Consider the following 22,034-nt stretch of genomic DNA (forward strand, 5'->3'; position numbering starts at 1 on the left):
CAGAACCCAGCAGAGAAGATTCTTAAGCAAGATTCTTTTTCTTTGGGTGTTTTAATGTCTTCAGACTGGCTTGAAAAACATTTTCTTACATGCAGCTTTAAAAAAAAAAAAAAGTCATTATCAGAGCAGTACCTCTGCAAGAAAAAGATGTGGTAAGAAACAAAACACCTGAAAATTTGTTTTCCTCAGACATTCTGTGTTCTACAGCACTGACATTTATTTTCTTATTGGCCTTGGAGAAGCACTGTTACACGCATTTTGGCTGGTTAGCAAAACCAAGCAAGAAGGACTGGCAGGTACTCAAAATGCCTGTGCATCTTTTCTGTTACACCAAGATGAATACAGCTCTCTGCTATAAATGCACGATCTGATTGCATTCCTATCAACGTTCAAGGCAAATTTCCCATTGAAATTAACAGCGCAATGCAGGGCCTTTACAAAACAGACAGGGCATCTTTGTATTTCCTACTGAATAAGAAAAAGAAAAACCAGAGTCTTCTATCAAAAAAGAAAACAAACACATCTTATGTGCTTTTTAATAACTTTTTCCTCAATAAGAAGAGTAAAGTTGGTCCGAAATTTATTATACCTATTTGAACAGGAAGCATATTTTCCTCCTAGCTAGGCATTATATCATTCAATCTATGAACACAGAGATGTAATATAAAGTAATAAAGAGGAAATACAACATAAAGTAAGATTCAGACATATTAAATTGCTTAATGAAAACACAAGAGAAAATATGGTCTCCTTTATTGAGAAAAATCCCTTTTCAAATGTTTAATCAATAACAAAGTTCATATTTCCTGACTTGAGATATTTTTCACAGTTATTTTTTTTAGAAAATTATTAGATATCTTTAATGAATATAGATTGTCATTTTTCTGCAGCCAAGCCTCGCAGCATCCTGTATAGATTGTTCTCTGCTTGATGTTTCCCTTCTGCAGCTGACTGTTTAATGCAATGAATTTCATAATTTCATTTCAGATTATTTTTGTCACTGAATTCTATCCTGTAAATGTAAATATACATTTGTAAATGCACCCGGAGAAAAGGAAATCCTGCTGCCAGTAGTCCAGAGATGATTCAAATTAACAACAAAACATTCATTATTGCTTAACATTTTTATGTTCTTGTACTGCAGAGAATATTGAGGCTATAAAAGTATTGTAGTCAAATTATAAATATTCCTGTTTCCATATCCTTTGACCTCAGTTCACTGTCCACAGGCTATTAAAAACCTGGAGTCTAGTGACCAGAATGTAAGAATGTAAGACTTCCATCAGTGCAAGAGGCCTTAAAACCTTTCTCCCAAAAAGCTTTCTCCCAAAACAGGTCTGCGAGCACCTGGTGCCAGCACAGCGTATTTGGATAAGATCCAAACGTCTGCATGCAGTTTCCAAAGGAGGAGAGAGGAAAGGCATAGCAAAACTATAAGAGGACCTTAACTGTGGTATCAGCAGGTTTGGGGTCTCCATGGTGCTGGCATTCTCGTAGGAGGCAGATTCCATGGCACCGGAACCTATGAAGATCATGGAGAGGGAACAAAAGCTTCCAGTGTCCGGGGATGCTGGGATGGAGCAGTGTGCAGGGTGCAGCGACTGATTTGAGCTGCACCCACAGACAAGCAGTAGGCAGGTCAGCGGGGCTGGAGTGTGTCACGCAGCACCAGCAGCAGGGGAGGGTCAGCTCCTGGAGATGCTTTGGACAGTTATGCTGGAGTGAGGGAAGCCACAGAAAGGGGTCAAGCAGATAGAGAGTTACACATCTCAGCATATTGAAGTAATCTTATCTACATAATTGAGGTAAATTTGACTAGTTTCTAAGGACTATCACTATAGGCAGTATGGACATACCACCTGGAGCATCATCTCCTTCCATTATAAACCTCCAATAATGATTTATAAACAGAAACATGATCAAGCTAGATATAAGCTGTCACACAAAATGCTGACATCTCTAAATACCACGAGTATCCGAGATATTTTTTTCTCTCATTGCATTTTTTGTTCTCAGGGAAAGTGTAAGTCATAAGAAAGATCAACTTCACATCACCTAATCTTTCCCATTTTCATATTTAATTCTTCCATCATGGGAGGCTGGCATAGCTCTGCTCCTTTGCACCAAGTGCCGTGACAACTAACAGACCCATCAGGTATCTGCACTGCTGTTCTGCTCGTTACCTGGAAAAAAATGTATGCACTAAACACTCAAATTCTTAAAACCTATTAAATATAAATAACTAATATGATTTGACCTACATAGCTGAATGTAATGTGTCCCAACATTCCAACAGAAAAAGAAACCTAAATGTAAATGCATTTATATGTCTTATGGAGACTAAGTAAAGTAACTACAATGAGTTCATCAGTTGTATCATGTTTGAAGAGAAGCTCTAAAATTAAATGCTTTTAAGGTGAGAAATGTGAACAAAATATTCAAGACTTCAGGTGCTAGTCCTATGCTATAAATAAAAATTTCCATCAACAGTGTAGTTAAAACACTTAGAACATGTGTACTTTTATAAAGTACATATATCACAAATACAGATAATTAGTGTCCCCAAAGAAAAGTATATTTTTAGTTGCCTTTAGAAGCCTACCTTTTGCACCTTATGGAAACCTAAAGTGCACAGGTAAAATACCATAACTTTTAGCAGTATTCATCTATGAAACAAGCTGTAGTTACATACACATTCAAATCCAAATAAGCAAAACAAAGATATATTGATTTCTTGCCACTAGCTATTACACAAACCACGTATGAATATAGGTGTATCCAATTAAACTGCCAGTCTTCTGTTTCTCTTTCACCTTGCAGTTAATCAATATATGCTAGAAATTTTATGGGATACCAATGCCCAGTTTGCATTTTGCATTTGATGTGCAAACACAAACAATACATCCAGCTTTACTTGTTGTCCTAATAGATTATGTTGTCTTTTTCACAGAGAGCCTATTTAAAGGTCCTAATGTTTTCCCTAGGAAGCACTATGTTTCTGGCAGCTGCCCTTTGCATGAGAATGTAAGATTCTCCTCTGAAGGACAAAGAGCTGTAAGACAAAGCCTCACACTCTTCACCTCACTCAAGGCTTTCACTTAATTAGCATGTTATCTCAGCCAAATTTAAATTGATGCCTAGTGTTTGCACACTGTGACTTTGGTAAAGAAATTGTTTAAAGATGGAGGGTATGGGGATCTCTAATTTTAACTTTATTCAGTTTAATTCTCCTGTTCTCTAATCAGTGTTATCCAATTGTACTGCAGTTTCCTCCTCAAATATCTCTCCAGACTTCCTCCCTTATATCAATGAGTTCCCAAAGCCTTTATTTTGTAGTTTATTTTATTTTCTTCCCTTAAATATCTCTCCAAACACTTAATTGCTTTTTCATTTTCCCAGATAACATCCAGAGATGTTCAAACACTAATGACTGCTTCCAGCTACTGACTAGCCATATAAATCTGTTCACACACCACAACTCTCTTCACGAAAATTGGGTTCAACTGTGTCCTGAACTTCAATACAAAATCTGTTTGAAATCCACTGATTTAAACCAGTGTGCCACTAAAAACACAGTTGTCAATGCAAAACGACCACCTTCATGACCTTAATGTTTTGACACATTTGAATCTGTCAGGAAGTCCAAAACAAATTAATTTCATTTGTAGCTCAGAGACAAATAAAATTCATTTGGGTGGAGGTTTCCCTGTAAACTAATTCCATTAGATTCATGGTCGCCTTTCAAGTGGTACCACACTCATTTATCTTTTGCTCAGAAACAGGAAAAGGAGGCTGCTGCTTCTTCTGTCATCCCTGATTCAGACCACATGAGCTCCAGTGACAATGCACAAGTTGGCTTGAGGCTGGATTTTGGCCCACAAGAGCTGGTGAAATCATTTTTTTCTCTCCCTGAGACCAAGCTGTGCTCACAGAAGCACAGCAGAAAGGACTGTGGGGAAACATAACTAAACTGCTTGTACGTTCTGTCCTCTGTGGAATGTCTTCAAATCTATTCAGGTTTTACTCCTCTGTTTCATGACAGTCAGGGAAGGGGAAAAAAAAGATAAACATTTAACTAACATGAGAGAATACTTCTCAAGGTCACCTCAATTATTTATTACTAGGAATATTTTTGCAGGGTGAGGGGGTGTTGTAGCTGTTGCAAGACAATTCCTTTCACTAAAGTATCCCCTGGCTGGATTTCCCAACAGCAAATCCATTAACTGGAACTGAATGTCAAGACTACCAGGTCTTTGTCAGGGAGTGCAGTGATGGAGTGAGAGGTAACAGTTTTAAACTGAAAGAGGGGTGATTTAGATTAGATGTTAGGAAGAAATATCTTCCTATGAGGGTGGTGAGGCACTGGGACAGGTTGCCCAGAAAATCATGGATGCTACATCCCTGGAGGTGTTCAAGGCCAGGTTGCATGGGGCATTAAGCAACCTGATCTAAGTGCAAGGTATTTCTGGCCATGGCAGGGAAGTGGCACTGGATGATCTTTAAGATCCTTTCCAATCAAATCATTGTATGATTCTACGAAATAATCCCTGCTGAAGATACTACTAAAAAAACCAAAAATAAACCAAAGAAATTAATCCCCATATCAGACCCAGGGTTAATTGTACTCAATTATCCTATGAAATATATGCACATTTCTGTGAGCAGAAACAGAAATGTGAAAAGTGTGATTTCAGCAAATAAGAAAGCCCAACCGAATGCCACACAAGCACCACTAGCCACAGCCCTTGGTGACCCAAATCAAACAGATCACTGCTAATATAAGAAGAAGCAGATAAATACGATAGAAAATGTAGAAGTTCAATGAAGAGCAGAACTGTGGTCTGACTGTGGGGGTAATAAGCAAAAGCAAACAAGGCAGTAAGCAATCTCAAGCGCAGAGAAATCAGCTGCATTACATCCACAGGCAGTGGCACCAAGTTCTGGGAATTCCACATTTTGGGACTAACTGGAAACTATTTTGCTGAACCAGTGCCTACCAGCTCTGGAATGGTGTTCCTTTTACAGGCTGGCAATATTGCTGAAAATCAATTTTGTGTTTCAGCTGGGGGAGTTGGCACATGGATAACACAGACAGTCCGCTTCTGGCCTCTAGCTATTTGCAGCCAAACTCCTGCCAGCCCATACAGCTCCAGCTCGGCGCACAGTTGTAACTGCTGTATCTCTATAACAAATTCCTTCCCAGATCTTCAGCACCCAGCAAAATGCTCACGTCTCCTTCATGTGCACAGTGCGAAAGAAGTTACTGTAATTTATTCAGTGTGCTGTCCCCTTTCCTTCAGTGGTGTTGCACTGGATTGCCCTTCTCCTGGAGTCACTCTGCATTTCCCAACTTGTCAGCCATTAGATTTGATAGCCTCCGAGCCCTGTTTTGCACCTGGTTCTTCTTATCGTGTTAAAAAAATGTATAGATGTGGAGCTTCAGGACACGGGCTAGTAGGCATGTTGGTATTGTGTCGATGTTTGGACTTGATGATCTTAGGTCTTTTCCAACTTAACAATGCTATGATTCTATGATTCTTTGGATCAGATGACAATGTGGGTATTACGTTAAAATAATTAAATGAGATTCCTCACCCTCCTTCGGACATACAAAGCTGGATTTTAGATCAGAATAATCCAAGGAGAGGATACCTCATAGATCGCTTCAGTGTGCGCAGCCCTAAGCCAGGCTTTCAGGAGCACACAACAGGACAGAAGCACAAGTCAAGCTTCCCAAAGCTTTCAGTCCCAGGTTCACGTCCTAAGAATCCAAGGTACCATGTTTGCATTTCAAACACCAATCATGTATTCCATCCCCTTCTTCAGGAAAGACAGCCCACGGGAAACCAAGATACTGACAGAGTTGTTTTCTTGCACCACAACAGGCCAGTGTTATGGCTTCTCTGTCTTTTACCTTCAGCAAAGCATCCAGTCTCCCAGCAAGAACCCCCCTTTAGGGTTCAAATGGTGGGAAAAGGAGGCTTGATACAGTATTTGTAGTGTGAAATGTATACATTTCTGCTGTGTTTAACGATACAGACTTTTGCAGCTAACTTCTCCTCCTCCCGCTATCTGCCCAATGCTGCTTTCAAACATGTCATTTTCTAGCTGTCTTCATTTTCAGTGCACTGTGCCTCTGTCATTCTCCCTGTGACAAGAATCAATACATACTAATAGCTTTACATGGGCAGGGGCATTAGCCTTGCAAGAATGTCTGGAGACACAGACATGTGGCTTATTAATATATCATATACCTTTGACGAGCTCTTTTCCCCTTTGCCTTCTTACCTGCCTTTCAGGGCCTCACACTAAGGCTGCACAGAGCTCAGAGGTTATAATGCACACCTTTGTTTTACTTCAATCAAGTGGTCAAGAAAAAGTCTCTGTTCCTACAAATATAAAGTCACCTCTACTAAATATTACACTAATTTGTACAAGGCCTAGGAATGATATAACTTGCTCTCTGTTTTTTGAGACAGATAAGTAACACTGGTCTTGCTCAAAACTTCAACAACTAAAACCACTGTGATAATCAGAGTTTTGCCACAGGGAAAATGGAAGATTACTAGTTTTCAAATGAGCGTCAGTTCTTTCTCCTCACCCTGGAAGAAGCCAACAAAAAAGCCAAGAAAATATTTGCAGTCACATTTACAGTATTTTATTCTGACTTATAGCACAATGCAGCTAGAAGCAGGGGGGTGGACATGACTCACATGATAAAAAAGATGGACTGAGAAGGCAAAAATCAAAGATGATATGTTATTTGAGTTTCGCATGCTATTTCACGAGCAACAGTTTTTGACATCTAAAAGACACAGTTCTACTCCTCCCACAAATGGTTGTGTAAATGAAACCAGCTTGTAGCAGGAACCACTGACCATGAACACCTGCTACTCATAACAGAAACTGCCTGTTGTATACACTGTTTACTGACCTGTTCCATAATCATAGACTCACAGAATGGTTTGGGTTGGAAAGGATGTTAAAGATCATACAGTTCCAATCCCATGCCATAGGCAGGGACACCTTCCACTACATCAGGTTGCTCAAAGCCCCATCCAGCCTGGCTTTGAACGCCTCCAGGGGTGGGGCATTCACAATTCTGGGCATCCTGTTCCAGTGCCTCACCACTCTCACAGGAAAAAAGTTCTTCCTAATATCTAATCTAAATCTACCCTCTTTCAGTTTAAAACCATTGCCTCCTTATCTTATCCCTGCACTCCCTGAAAAACAGCCCCTCCCCATGTTTCCTGTAGGCCCCCTTTAAGTATTAGAAGGCTGATATAATGTCTCCCAGGAGCCTTCTCGTTCTAGGCTAAACAAGCCCAACTCTCTCAGCCTGTCCTCACAGGGGAGGTGCTCCAGCCCTCTGATCATCTTTGTGGCCCTCTTCTGGACTCACTCGAACAGATCCATGTCCTTCCTGTGCTGATGACTCTGAAACTCAGTGCAGCACTGCAGGTGAGATCTCACGAGAACAGAATAGGGGACAGAATCACCTCCCTCAGCTTGCTGGTTACACTTCTGAAGCAACCCAAGACACAGAATTTCTGGGCTGCAAAGACAGCAAGATCATTGCTTCATAGTCACAAATACATTGAAAACAGAAATGTCATTTTAAAGATGTGTTAAATAAAACACTGGTTTGCTTTTTCAGGTCTGGCTGCCTAATCTGTGTTTACTATAAGGATACAGGATCAAGCAGAATTATCAGTACTACACACCAGTAAGAATGTGTATATTCAACTTCTGAGCTGCCATCAGCAACAATAAAAGACATAGAATGACAACCATCCTTCCACACAAATACCAATTTTATTTTTGCTGAAATCTAGACTTCTTGTTTCATGGTATTTTTATAGACTACACTTCATATGCATTACATTACAGGAAGTAGTTATGATGTAAAAATATTGTTACATTCACTTTTATAGTTATATCATGAAATAGTGTAAAATGAAAGAAAAAAACTACTTCAGTAGACCATTAAGACAGCATTGCCCTTCAGGATAAAAAAATAGTCCAGACTTCTGTTGGTAATATTCAAAAGTCTTTCCTCTGTACAATTGTAGGTTTTATTTAGATATTCAGAGTAAGGAACATTTTGCTGTAGGAGACATAGAAGCCATTTGTTACTGGGAGAAAAGTCTTTTATGAATGCTTGTGTATGACAGCTTTATGTTCCTCCAGCATATCATTCACCTGATTTACCATAAATACATTGCTTCTTCAACTGCCTTGAAAAGAGCAATGAAAACCAGAAGCACAGTCAGTGACTCAAAAGTACACACAGAATCACAGAATCATTTAGGCTGGAAAGACTGTCAAGATCATCAAGGCAAATCATATATCTAACTCTGCCTAGTCCACCTCTCCCAGAGTGCCATGTCTACATGTCTTTTAAATACCTCCAGGGACAGCGACTCAACCACTTCCTTGGGCAGCCAGCTCCAGTGGTCTACAATCGTTTCAGTGAAGTAATATTTGATACTATCTAGCCTAAACCTCCCCTGGCACAACACAAGGCCATTCCCTCTCATTTGTTGCTTGGGAGAAGAGACCAACATTCACCTCCCTACAATCTCCTTTCAGGGAGCTGCAGAGAGTGATAAGGTCTCCCGTCAGCCTCCTCCAGACTAAACAACCCTAGTTCCCTCAGCCACTCCTCATAAGACTTGCGCTCTAGATGCTGCACCAGCTTTGTTGCCCTTCTCTGGACACGGTCCAGCACCTCAATGTCTTTCTTGTACTGAAGGGCCCAAAACTGAACACAGTATTCAAGGTGCAGCTTCACCAGAGCCAGATGCAGGGGGATGATTGCTTCCTTACTCCTCTGGCCTCATAAGGAGCCGGAAGACTGATGTTGCTGGTAGAAGACAAAATAATTAAAACAATATTTTGAAATTGCTAATTTTTACTCTTCCTAGCCCATCGCAAATAATACAAAAATTCTCTTGAGATTTGGAAATTACTATACATTTTAAGTGAATGATAAAGGTGATGAAACAATATGATCAGACAGAGAGCCACATGTCTTTTTATATGATAGTATTTATATCACAGCATTTGAAAGAGATGGGTATCTAGCTGATACATTGTTTTTGATAATAAGGAGAGAGGAGATTCTTCTCTCAATGACTAGATAAAACACATTTTGCTTAATTTACAGCCACAAATACACTTGCATGTCTCCTGATAATTCATGATAAAATTTATAAGCTTCACTTAAAAACCAGCAAGTTTAATACATGTTAAGGATTTTTAGTGCTGACAACATCAGTACAAAGTATAACCTAGAGTCACTGCAGTGGCAGTAGTGGAGACAGAGCATGTTCTCAGACTCCATTATGTGTAGGTGCCAAAGAGGAGGGAAAGCACAAAACATCCTTTCCCTTTTGCAGGTTCACATTTTTCTCAGTTTCCTAAAAGACAGAACTAGGTATGGGCCAGTCACAGCAGCTCCTGCAACGTAGGGAAACCAAAAGGATCCCTTAGCTGTGGTAGTAATGGGAGATCCTATTTTACTTTTCTAAGACTTGCAACTGAGGTCAAGGTTTTCTTGAGGTTAACAAAGTTTCTGCCTGTATTAAGAAGTGAAGATGTATGGGAAATGGAAAAGAATGTTCTTATTCTCTTCTGAAATAAAATTCACCTGGGAGGCCTTCAGAGACTCTGGACAAGGAGTAGTGTTTGACTTCCTTAATGTGGCTACAAATATCCTGTCTTATTTCCATAGTGCAAAGAGGAACAGGTACCACGGTAACACACACAGATCTTGTACATCTTAAGTTATTTAGAACAGATGAACTTGAGGCTTCCTTATTCATCCTCAAAGGAGTTGTCTAAGGAGTTCAATATTCACAGTTATGTATTTTTAAGCAAAACACTTAAAAATTATATCAGTAGCATACTGGCTGATGGGTGTTTTATGCCCTGTTCATATAAAAGTCCATTCAAGTGTGTTTCAGCCTTTGGGAATGGTAGGAAGGGAGGCTTTAGTTGATGAACTGCATGGAGTTACCACTGACAAATCCCTGTGCACATCTCTAGCAATACAATTTTCATGTTCTTTCTACAGAAGACAGCAGCACAGTCATTAGAGAATGTAAGAAAGAGTTTCCCAAAGCTTAATAGGCCTCTCCTTTCCACATCTAGTAGTAATGTGTCCACAGCAAGCCTTCATACTTGACTATGGACCCACCAGTACAGGTTTGAAATACTTAGTTTAGATTTTCTAGGATTTCACACTAGCTGTACTTCTCAGGTCTCAAGAACATGTTCTGAAAGTCCTACCCTGTACAACATCATCTGGAGTTCAAAACACAGGTTTTCACCTAGCACTTACTTCTGCCTCTTTCACTTTCTTCAGCTTCAATCTCCCCTCCCATCAGGCAAGGCTGGCAAGTCCCTTATCATGCATATGAATATACTCTTGTCTTTGGCAGACTGTGGTAAATAAATGTATGGCCTACAGAGGATTCTGCTTTGGTTCTTAGTTGCTTGTGATGAAGAGAAGGAAAGGGATGTTTCTTCTCCCTATGTCCAAAAGAATTAACTAAGTTTGGAAATTCTATACCTACCAATCTGACATCTTTTCTAAGAAAGACTATTCTGTAATAAACTCACGTAACCCAATTATATGATTTAGTTTGTATTTTTATGTGTATTTCTTTGTTCCTGATTGCAAGCTATCCATTTCTGTCTCCACTTATGCAGAGAAACCTCATGGACAAATCTTGCTTGCGAATTATTGCAAATGGTAGTTGTATCTTAATAGGCCCGTGATCCAACAGAAAAAAAAACAAATAAAGCTCTGATGAAGCCAGAGTGTCTCTGAGTTTTTAAGCTATTTCTGTATGTAAAGCAACTAGTACATGTGTACATATTCTAGTATATGTGTACACATTCATGCATGGGTGAGAACAAGTTCAGATTTAAATATCAGTATGCATATTTGTATACTACAGTATGCAATTTGTTTTTAATAAAAAAGCTAATAAACAAAGCTTTGTGAGTTTACTTTTTATTAGAAAAGCTCAATAAACACAAGTGGTTTTCTCCTAATCTGCTCTCACCAAACAACCTCAACATAACTTATTCTACCCTCTGCAAATTTTCACCATTTATCAGTTTTAAAATGATCGCTCTTTTCTTTGTTTACCATTGCAGTAATGGCTCGGCAGCTGAAAGAAAAGGGGGTTATGCATATAAATAAAAGGAATGTAGTCATATGGATGCTAAAGTATTTCCCTCATATTGTAGATTTATAAAAAAATGGAGAAGGAGGGAGGGGTTTGCCAGTCTGCAAATTTCTATTAAACTGAAGAAACAATTCCATGGAGTATGGCTACACTGCAGTATGTTCTGCAATTTCTGCCTGCTTTTATTTCACCTATATTTTACTGAATAAAACTGTTTTCTACTACACCTGTATCTCTATTTGTCCTACTAAAGCAGCATCCTGCTGGTTGCAACATTACGTTTTGCTGAGGTTGTTGATAGCTCAAGGTGCTCAACATCTCACTTAGATTTTGTTCCATAGTTTACTGAGATAACTGATGTATTCCTTCTTTCCTGAGTACATTTCACATCACAGTTCCTTGGACAGACCCTTTTACCACTAGGTGCTCTGTTATACTCTACACCATGCGCACACTTGACTGTTCAGAAATCATGTTGTTGACACATGGGTCAGAAAGTCTCTTATACCTGAGGCAGACTCAGACACACATTGTTAGCTAAGGCCATGCTCCCTTAAAGTCAGAGATGAATTCTCCAGCAATACCAACAGGAGCTGGACCTTTTGGTCAGCAAACCATGGTCACAAAAATAACAGTATTTCAAATTTGCTGAAGTTGAACACTTGAGAAGAAAACATATCTATTATGTGGACTGGCACAACCATAAAAAACATCTGTCACCTACCTAAGTGGGTTCCCTCCAGGTGTCCATCTCCAAATATATATCTGCTGCACTTAGTGGAGTTTTCTAAGTATCTTGGCAAGATGGCAACATATTTAAGAACAGCATTAGAAAGGGCAGTTGCATACAGTTACTCATCTGATGCTTAGTTTCCAAGAGTCCAGCAGGACTCATAAGAGGGATAGTGACTTTTATACTTCTTTTCCCTCCATTCCCACACTTCTCCAGGGGTGGTGCAGTCACAGAGGGATGAGGTGGGAGTTGGAATAGCTCCAAGTACTCTGGCTAATCCCCTAGGCTGCAATCCAAGAAGCGGAGAGGTAAAAAGTACACTGTCCCTTCAACAGCATACAAGCTTCGCCGTAATTTGGCTCTGATGATGCCAGCTCAGGACCTTGGGGAGGACCTCAGAGACACGCAAACCCACACGGCCACATTGCTCTAGCAAAGTACCTTGTTCTCCTGCTTTATCCGTGTAGTATTTTCCCCATGGTGAAATACAATAGGACTGAGCTTACCTTACCCATTGGGAAATACTGACTAGTGAATGCTTGATCTCATAATCCTAACACCATGTGGAAAAGGGTTTTGATATTTAACAAGACTTCCCATATGTATTTAATTAAGTAGGTCAATCTCTTACCTAGGTGACACATTTCCTTCACTTTACTACAGAGCAGTCTTTAGATTCTGCTTTCAAGCAATGTTTTACCATTTAGGCAAGTTGTCTGCATTAAGATAACAAATACATGCATGCCCTTTAACTGTTTATCTCTGGCCTTCTACATCATTGGTTTCACCTTGCAAGTACAAGGTGATAGATACCCAGCCTCAACTGCTATAGAGTTCAGCTGAGCTGAGGATCTCCAGCACTGCAGTAATTCTCAGGTATTTTATACAGCCCTTTCCCTTCTTTGTTGCCTACATCTTTGGGGCACTCTGTTTTTAAAGTGACACCTGTGAAGGGAAGTGAAGCTTTTCTGTTTTATCTTGACACATTCACAATGTATGTGTAGTTCTGTCTTGACGCTCGTCCTTGCCTAATGGTTGCTTTCCTACATAACCCCTATTTTGCTGCATTCTCCAGCAGCCCACAGTTGATCAAAGTCATTTAAGAAAATGAAGTGCCTCTCTACAGTCCGGGTGGATGACATTGATTTTAATTACCTTTCCCAGCTCTTAGGATTTAATCATCAAATTTCTACAGAATAGAACCCCATAGAACTTTATTCCCAAACACTGATACTTAAGCTTGCTTTGAAAGACCAAGTGCATTTATTTTATTTTACATTTATTTTGATATTATTTTGGTATCCTTTCAATTCTAACAATCACTTGGTTTAATTTCCTGCACTGTATATATTTCCTTTTGTTCCTATCACCCAAGTAGTTGTTTAATGGTTAGCTATAAATTTGCATTTGTTTGATCTTGGTGTCTTTCTGCCTAAAGAATTAATGGGGCTTTTGATAATATATACTCCAAAGGTATATTGTTTTGAACAATTCTTTTGACCTACTTGTTTCCATAATGTTTGAGGTTTCTGTCAATGTAATTTCTCTTTATCATTTTTCTTCCCTTCCCTTTACCACAGGCTGATTTTCTTCTAACAACCTATTTCATTTCAGTTCAGTGAAATTCTCTTCATTTTTTAATTTTCTTAGCTTACTGAAGTCCCCAGTTTCCAAAAACATTAATTTTACATTTTGTCAAATAGAAGGAAGTTCAGTAGATTCAAATAGAACCAGACTGAATAATCTTACCTACGTAATGTTCTTTTTCCTTCACTTTGAAAAATTCAGCAACTGTGGATGAAATTCTTGTTCCTGTGATAGGTTGAAAAGAAAATTAAAGTAAGTCTTATTTCATTAAATCTGAAATATAAAACTAAGTCGCTTTTCAAACATATAAAAGTTATTCAAATCTCTGTAAGAGTAAAACACAGACACTCCTGATCAATCTAGTAGGAATTTTATTTTAAAAAGACCCCAAACTTGCAGTCCAATCTGAACAGAAAAGCCAGTGAATCTATCAGGCACTAGGCTTATAGAGGTGTTCTGGCACTTAAAAATGCAGACCGGTGCAGAGTAAGATCTTAGAAAATTTACAGAAAGTGAATTCCCACTTTTTTTTTTTAAATAATTTTATTCCTGAGCTGAAATAATTATAAAATTCAGCTCATTTTTAAAAAAATGAGCTGAAATAATTTTATTCCAGCTCATTTCAGTGTCTGTAACACAATCCACTATCCTTTAAAAGAAACAAGCCACCAAGATTTAAACATAATTTTGTTTTAAAAGAAAAAAATTCCAAGAACTGAGATTTCTCTATGAACTCTTGTCACACATTCAGAGATGTGCTGAGTTTCCTAACAATACTAAGTGCAAGTGCTCACAAAGTGGTAAAAGGCCTAATTTCACATCTGCATACACAATCCTTGAATCAACAGAGCATGATGGCTGGAACTGCTAATTTCAGAGACTATTTTGTTGAAAGGCAGAATAGTTTGTCAATATAAAATGCTTTTAACAATTATACAAATATACTGAAAAGGTAATGTTCAGATTCAGGCTATTACACCGAGTCTGAAGTTTTGCTTTTCAGGTTACATCTCAGAGATGACTGCAGTTGGCTTCAAGAGTAACAACATTTTCAAATTACTTTTTATAGAATATGAGAAAAGTTTCATTACGTTTTAGCCAATACTGGATCCAACCCAAACTCAGAACTGGTACTTGCAGTATGAATGAAGTGCTCCTTAGAATTAAATTACATTTCAAAGTTTGATTATATGTGGTACTATATATTCTAATTAGACTGACTACAAATGATTAGGTGATGATAAACAATTAAAGATGATCACTTACCAAACACAGAAAGGTTTCTCTAAATACCACAGTGATTTCCTCTCAGAAAGAACAAATGTTTAGGAAATGACTGCAAACAAAACTGACAAGTACAGACAGAACAAAAGCCCCTGAGCTATCATCAGCTAATTTTGTAAATCACTGTGTAATTTACACAGCAAGTTTAGGAAGTTGCTAAATTAGCATTCCAGGATCTCACTGGAAATCTTCTTTCCTCTAACGTTAGCCTTAGCATGAGCTCAAATGCCTTCAGCAAGATGAAACCTATCCTGCAAACACAGGTGTACTGACAGCAGCGACACCTGTCATGCAACTGGGAACTGAGCAAGCATAACAGCTCTTTGCTAAATCACAGCCTTTATCTGTAATTGCTAGTGTTTCAGAGGTGGCCACATAGAACAGGGTCTAGTTTATATTATAAGTTGCTGGTATCTACACTAAAATAAATAAAGAGAAACACTAAAATAAATAAAGAGGAAAACAAGTATTTTTATGGCATAATACCATCATGCTTCTACAATTATTTTGAATATTTATAATTTAACACTATGAGTTAACAAGGGAGAAGTGCAGAAATTGTTATGACAAAATGGCTCAGAGGAAAAAATTATTATAAATATTTGACAATTGTTCTTTCTTAACAAGAAAATTTATTCATATAAATTGTTGCAATTAGATATCCCTTGTCTCTCCTGCTCCACTGATTAACAAGCTAAAACTGCAAAGGCTAACGCTATGAAGAACTGGACACTCCGTGTCCATACATGCTATCTCTTTATAACTGATTGAGAATGTTTTCTGATTTATATTTAAAAAAAGAAATTAAACTACTCAACAAATATTTCATCATCCTCATATAGCTTACTGGTGCCATTTGTTTGGAAAAATGAAAGGTAAGTTGAAAAATGCACCTTTTCCATTTTCATCTCTAATTGAATTCTCTCTTGACCCCCTTATTCCCCATGGCTGTATTTCAGGTTTTGATGATAAGAAAAAGAATTTTGTATTTGGATAATACAATTTTCTCACTTGCCTTCAGCGACCTTCAGCTCAATTTCCTCTCCCCAGAGACACTGTATATTATAGAATTGAATCAAATTCCTTATTCATAGAAAAAAAGTTCCAATTTAATCTGAATATTCAGCATTTTACACTGGTCAGGGTGATGGATGGCAAATTGAAATGCTTTTGGTTCAGGTAATCAAATGGTAGAATTCAGACTTGTATTGAAAAAAATAATGAAGTCTATTCAATATTCTCATAAGGTGCAAAAAAAAATGCACATTACATGGTAGAAGTGGAGCTTTTTTCTTATTACCTAAGCAATAACATCTCCATTGCAGAAAGTATAGTAAAACATTAAGAATTTATGTAGAACATGTGAAAAGCAGCTACTGTTGAGGGAAAATGTGGGCATCTTCCTAAGAGTGCTCAAATGAATGAGTACAAAACTGGGGGAAACACAAATCTGTTCCCAGATCTCTACCTGCGATGTTCGATGCTCTTATACTGAAGCCTTTTATTATGTTTTTAAATGCTTTTAGAGAAAGAAATATAGTCTTTTGAACCATTCATGTTGTGTGATGTACTGAGCTGTTCTCATGCTTCATTTCCAGGCCCAAAACTTTTGTTATGTAACAGTATCAGGTACCTCACTGTTTTCATTTTGGAAACCTGTCTTGCTGCTTTTGTAGTTCAATCCTTAAACAACAATTGATTTAAACAACTTCAGCCCGGCACCATCCTACTGATGTAGCACGCTTGGACACTTGGACTTGGATAAGATGTCTCCAGAACAACATGAGGGTAATAATCCTGCATAAATATGGTTTGGTTTAAAAATCCAATAGTTCCTTTCTTTCCTTCTAGAGACATAAGGAATTATGGAAACTCTCTGGGTTTTAAATACTGAATTAAAGTTATTTATTTTCTACTTATTTTGAGTATTCAAGCCACAAGGAATGCTTAACTGTAAGCAGCACTAGCATTTAATTAAGATTACAATACAGCAACCTAAATGCTAAGGCTCTGTATTAAAAATGTAGTCCTGGGCCACCTTTACTGACTCTACTATAACTAGTGCAAAAGGGGAAGCCTCCTCTGTGTTCGTGCTCTCACTTCACATGTACACCCCTGGTGCAGAGCAATTACCCAGGCTCATGAGGGGAATTCCTCTTCAGAGTAACTTCTCCACTCCTGGCAGAAGTAAAGTGGAGAACACTTTTCCTTCTTCTACATCACAAGTAGCTTGCAGGGATAATGCTCAGACTCTGGCTTCCTACATGGAAACACAGAGCTCTGCATGATGCTGGGCGTGCTCACTGGGCATTTATTTTCTCTAAGTAACTTGTCGAAGGAGTTTAACTTACCAGCTTTCACAGTTCCACAGCCACAGGGTAAAGACAGTGAGGCATGTGGAAAAAGCACAAAGAGGCACTGTCAAGAAGAAGACGAGTTCTCAGACTATGAAGGATAACGGCTACATTAGAAATATTTACTAACAGAAGCTTCTTAGTACGGAACTAACTCTTCTGAATTAAGAAACACTGGCAGAAAATGGTGAACGAAATCAAGAACAGTAACTTGTGATCCACTATCACAGTCATGGGAAAGGAGCTGAATCAAGAGAGAAACAAATATATTAATTTCAGTCAAGATTAAAAAAAAAAAAAATAGCATTTTTGCAACCTAGCCCTGCAAGAGCAATTTAGGAACTAAATATTACATAGCATTGGTGTAAGGGCTATTCTGCAATGGAGGGCATTAACAGGTACAGTGATGAATAACAAAATGGAGCCCAGTCATTTTTCCCAGATCCCTTACCTTTTCAGAACTAGCAGGAACAAGAGACATTAAAAAGAATTACTTTATAGGTTGAAGTCAACAGATACACAAAGGAATAAAGTGTGGGGTATTTAACATAATCAGAAAAAACAAAAATGAATTTAAGATGTCACAGAACAGGATATAAGCACGTGACTTTGATGGAAGTACAAGATTTTATTCTGTCCCGAATATGATAAAAAATAAGTGCATACTTCTGACTAAGCCATAAGCTGCATTTCAATGTCCAGAACACTGAGGACATTTGCTGCATGTCCTTACTTCTGCTGACATTTATTTGAAACTTCTTTTGTGAACACTTCTGTGGGAATATAAAAAGTGTAAGACAGATATTTGTATGAAAGGAAATTGGAAATATGTTTTAATTTTGTTCAAAAGTTGCATTCAGATCTGAATCCTTTCAGAAAAGTTCTTAGTATCTTTTCTTGTAGAAGGGATGGGTACCAAGTCAGGACAGTAAGGCTATGTAAGGAGGCATTTAAAAGTCAAGAAATGATAGCATTAAAATACTAATAAAATCGGGTTTCATGTTACCATGGGGACTATTCCCAAAGGCCATATTAGCCTGTGGACACTAAGCCTCCAGGGAGAACTTTCACAACCAAAGGATACCAACAGGCTCTTCTGGAGGGCAGCTCAGATCAGGAACCCAGCTGAAGCCCAGTGAAGTCTGCATCACCCAGATAAATTTAGCCCCTGTGAATGCTCCTCATGCATTCCAATTACATTCTTCAGCTTCAATTATTTTCCCCATGAGCATGTGGGACATTATGCAAGCTTTGTCTTCTTTTGGCTTGCACTTTTCTCATTTCCATAATAGCCCAGTACTCTTCAAATGACTTAGATCTTTTATGGGTTCAAATATTCAATACATTTCTTGGCAGTTGCTGACTGCTGTCACATTCACTTCTCTTTTCAGCTGATAATATTAAAAGCTAAACATTAATTACAGGGACTATTTCTCTAACCTTGTCACCAGGACAGAACATTTAGTTGGGAACAGTATAGCCCATCACAGCGGCAGTCTATTTGATAAGCGCTTCTTAAAAGCCAGACCACTTGTCTGCTGGATACACTGCAGCAGTGATGACTGGTGGGGGCTTTTAAAGTAGTAACTTGGCTCAAGGTAGCTATTTGGTAGTGCACCTCAAGTGCCTTCTTCAGAGAGAAGGATAAACAATGTTGTGACAGCGTGCAAAGTATTCTGGCCCAGGGTCTGCTCTTCCTCCATACACTCACGGTAGCGAAACTGGAGGGGAGCAGAGGCTCCCACGTTTAGCTGGCACACCACGCATTCGTTGCTGATGCACTATGTCTTGTTCACTATGAATGTAAGCCAGCCTGGGTAGCAATTTAATAAAGCAGCTGAAGCTAATGCCATTTTTTGGCACCACATAAGAGAGTTTGTTGTAGGGTCACATATATGCATATAAGGGGTCATGTACCAGCAAATTTTCAGGAAATAGTAGACATGTACATTATTAGACCAAATTGCTGTCTGGCTCCAATATCTGAAATACGTAACCAACTCTTAACCCCAAGTCTCAGTACTCTGATGCATTTAAATCAAAAAAATGTGTAGGTTTTTTGTGTCTTAAACTAAATTTCTGGAGTAGGAAAAGAATATCAAGAATGTAGCACCTATACAGAAATACTCGAAAAGCAATACTGCGGGAATTAGTGCTGCTACTGGCACAATATTTAGATTTATAAACACTTATCAAAATCTGAGATTTCTTCTAAAATCGTGATTTTAAAGAAATTAATCTGAAGTTCTTATACTTTTTAAAATTAGAATGTTTGAGCCAGTGATTTTATATTTCCAAGAGTTTCTTTGCAACCACAAGGGCTCTTTTTAACATACACATTTAATGGAAGATAATATTATTTCATAATCATGGTACTCTGGAGCTGGAGCTTTATAAGAAAAACAGTAAATCTCATTAAACTTGTGATAAAATTATTGGTGTTGGCAATTTTGCAGACATATGCCTAGAGCTGCACAGTGTTTTCCTCCTCTAACTACTGTAACTAAAAGGACTTTAATGAGAGCAAAAGAATGTGGCTCTGTCTGCCCAGGATCTTTTGGAATTTTCACTTTTTCCCTAATGAAAATGAAAACAAATACTTTTTTTTCCCTGTATGCTTTTATGGACATCTGAACTGACTTTTGTAGCGAAAAAGGCTTAAGCAAACTCAGGGAAATGATAAATGTGGTTTGTATTAGTGTACTAATTAGCTCATAAGTTTAGAAATAGTTAATCTTTTAGTTTTGCTGAATGAAAATAGCAGTCAGATCTTGAAACTAGAGTAATGCAGGGGTGAATTCAAACCCTATAAGCATAGGTGTCTGATCTCTCAGTGTTACGAAAACTGGAAATTTTACCACTGGCTTTGAGAAGCACAAGGTGAATTTAACCAAAGTTGTAAAATATTACTCAAGCAGCCAGACACTTAACAGATAATAATAAAAAATGTGATTTATTAGGTGTGTGCTTCTCATTGTGTTAACGATTAACTATGTTAATTATTTTTAGTTCAGTGAGCTAATCAGAGAAGTAGTAGCTAGCAAAATCCTGAATTTTACTGCAGTTTGCATTTAATGTGTTTATGTATATACATAGATATTCAAAGATCATGCCCCAGAAATACACAAGTTATTTCAGAAACAGTCCTGGACACCAAGGGATGAAAATGTATTTGCACATCACATGATTTACATTTCCTTAGAACTGTCAAAGTAAAAAATGATTAGAGCATTATCTGTTTTATACTGTCCTCTTGATAATCTGAGGAAGACTGCTCTGATGAAACATAGAGAAATGCGTAATCTAGCCCCCAAACCCTTCAGATCTCAGTTCTTCAGACTGGGTCCTAACCAAGTTGTGGAGATGCAAGAGCCAAGCCCCTGGGCATGGTTTATGGTATGGTAGCAGACAAGTAGCTGGCAGACATCGCAGGCTGCTGAATACAATGGCTTAGAGTCTCCTTTCCCCTCTAATGGTTGCACCAGGACAAGGTTAGAAGAGAACTGGGCTCAGTAATACTTAACATGGAGAATGAATAGACTCCCATTCTAACACCCCATAAACATCCTCATGCACACCTTGTTAAACACCACCCCAGAGACCGCATTTCAAGCAGTTTTCCATAAACTCCATGTGACCTGGACACAATGCTAGATAAAACCTTTGGATAAAATACAGCACAAGCAACGTGTGAACCTGGGATTAGATCAGGGTGACTTAATGAGGAACCAGTCTTCACATCTGGACTGCTGTAAATGTCGCCCAATCCAAGGCCCCTGTGGACAAAAAACAACACACCGATAGTAATTCAGTAAAACGCACAAGAAATGTTCATTGCTAGCCCTGCAGTGATAAGCAGTAGGAATTAATCGAAAACCATGACAGCGAACAACTGCTGAACCAATTTTCTTCTTTGGCTTGCAGTGCACCTGCTCTTACAGTCTCTACATGTTGTACTCTCTATTCTTCTAGCAGAAATGTTAATTTAAACCATATTAAACCAACTACTTGCGTAAAGAGATAGTTAGTGACAAGGCCTTGGTCTAACTACATGGTGTGATAAAGAGAAAACAAAATGTGTCTGCAGGTATAGAATGTTTAAATACCTGAACTCATGACACAAGCTGGCAAGTTACAAAGCAATTTGTAACTGTACCTTCCACTTGCGCTTAAAGAGTTATGGACCACCAAGTTATTAACCAGATCCCACATTACTGTAGTATTCCAGCTCAGAGCAGCAGAAGACAGAAAATGTAAGCCTCAAGTCTCAGTACCAGGCTCCTCTGAGAGCATTGCTGGGTGCCAAATCCGTGCACCAGGTCAGCATTGCTGAGATTTTTTTGTCTCCATATGATGCTACTTCTGGAAGCCATATGATCTGTACTTTGCCACCCTAGTTCCATTTCTGGTAAGCTGCTGAAAGAAAGGATGAAGCGGCATGGGTGCACAGTTTAAGGGATTCCCAGTTATCACCATTCTCTTAGCTTTTCCCTTCAGATTAAATGAGCCTGCATAAGGCATCCAAAGTCCTCTCCATTACCCCCCAAATAGTACCAGGACTAGCAATTTTCATTTGAGTGACAGAATGCTAGACTTCATCACTAAGTAGAAAGAAATATTTATACTCTCCTAAAGTCCCTCTGACTGCATACCATAAGCAGGGTCACAAGGAACCTCACCTTGGCAGTGCAACCTCAAGGAGCCCTTCCGGCCAAAATTTTCAGTTATAATGACTTAAATAAAAGTGAGCAGCTTGTCCAGCTTGTCAGAAATATTCAGCACACTTGCTTCCAACTAAGTTAGCACCTTAGGAAATCAGGACACAGTTATTTTAGTGCTACTATATAGGTTAGAACCAAACTTCAGATGCCTAAA

At 38.5% G+C, this 22,034-nt stretch overlaps 1 long non-coding RNA gene across 2 annotated transcripts; it reads right to left on the reverse strand.

The window, feature by feature from the left end:
* Nucleotides 1–2,103: 2,103 nt before the first annotated feature.
* LOC138716792 (uncharacterized) lies at nt 2,104–20,937 on the reverse strand. 2 transcript variants are annotated; one of them, XR_011336727.1, is made up of 3 exons: nt 20,856–20,937; nt 13,684–13,746; nt 2,104–2,183 (listed from the first exon to the last, which is right to left on the reverse strand). It is a non-coding gene; the product is annotated as an uncharacterized lncRNA (long non-coding RNA). The 2 variants fall into 2 exon arrangements; XR_011336728.1 differs by lacking the exon at nt 2,104–2,183 and adding an exon at nt 8,048–8,237.
* Between the last annotated feature and the right edge of the window lie 1,097 nt (nt 20,938–22,034).

Source organism: Phaenicophaeus curvirostris, chromosome 1, assembly GCF_032191515.1.
Source record: "Phaenicophaeus curvirostris isolate KB17595 chromosome 1, BPBGC_Pcur_1.0, whole genome shotgun sequence".
Taxonomy (NCBI): domain Eukaryota; kingdom Metazoa; phylum Chordata; class Aves; order Cuculiformes; family Cuculidae; genus Phaenicophaeus; species Phaenicophaeus curvirostris.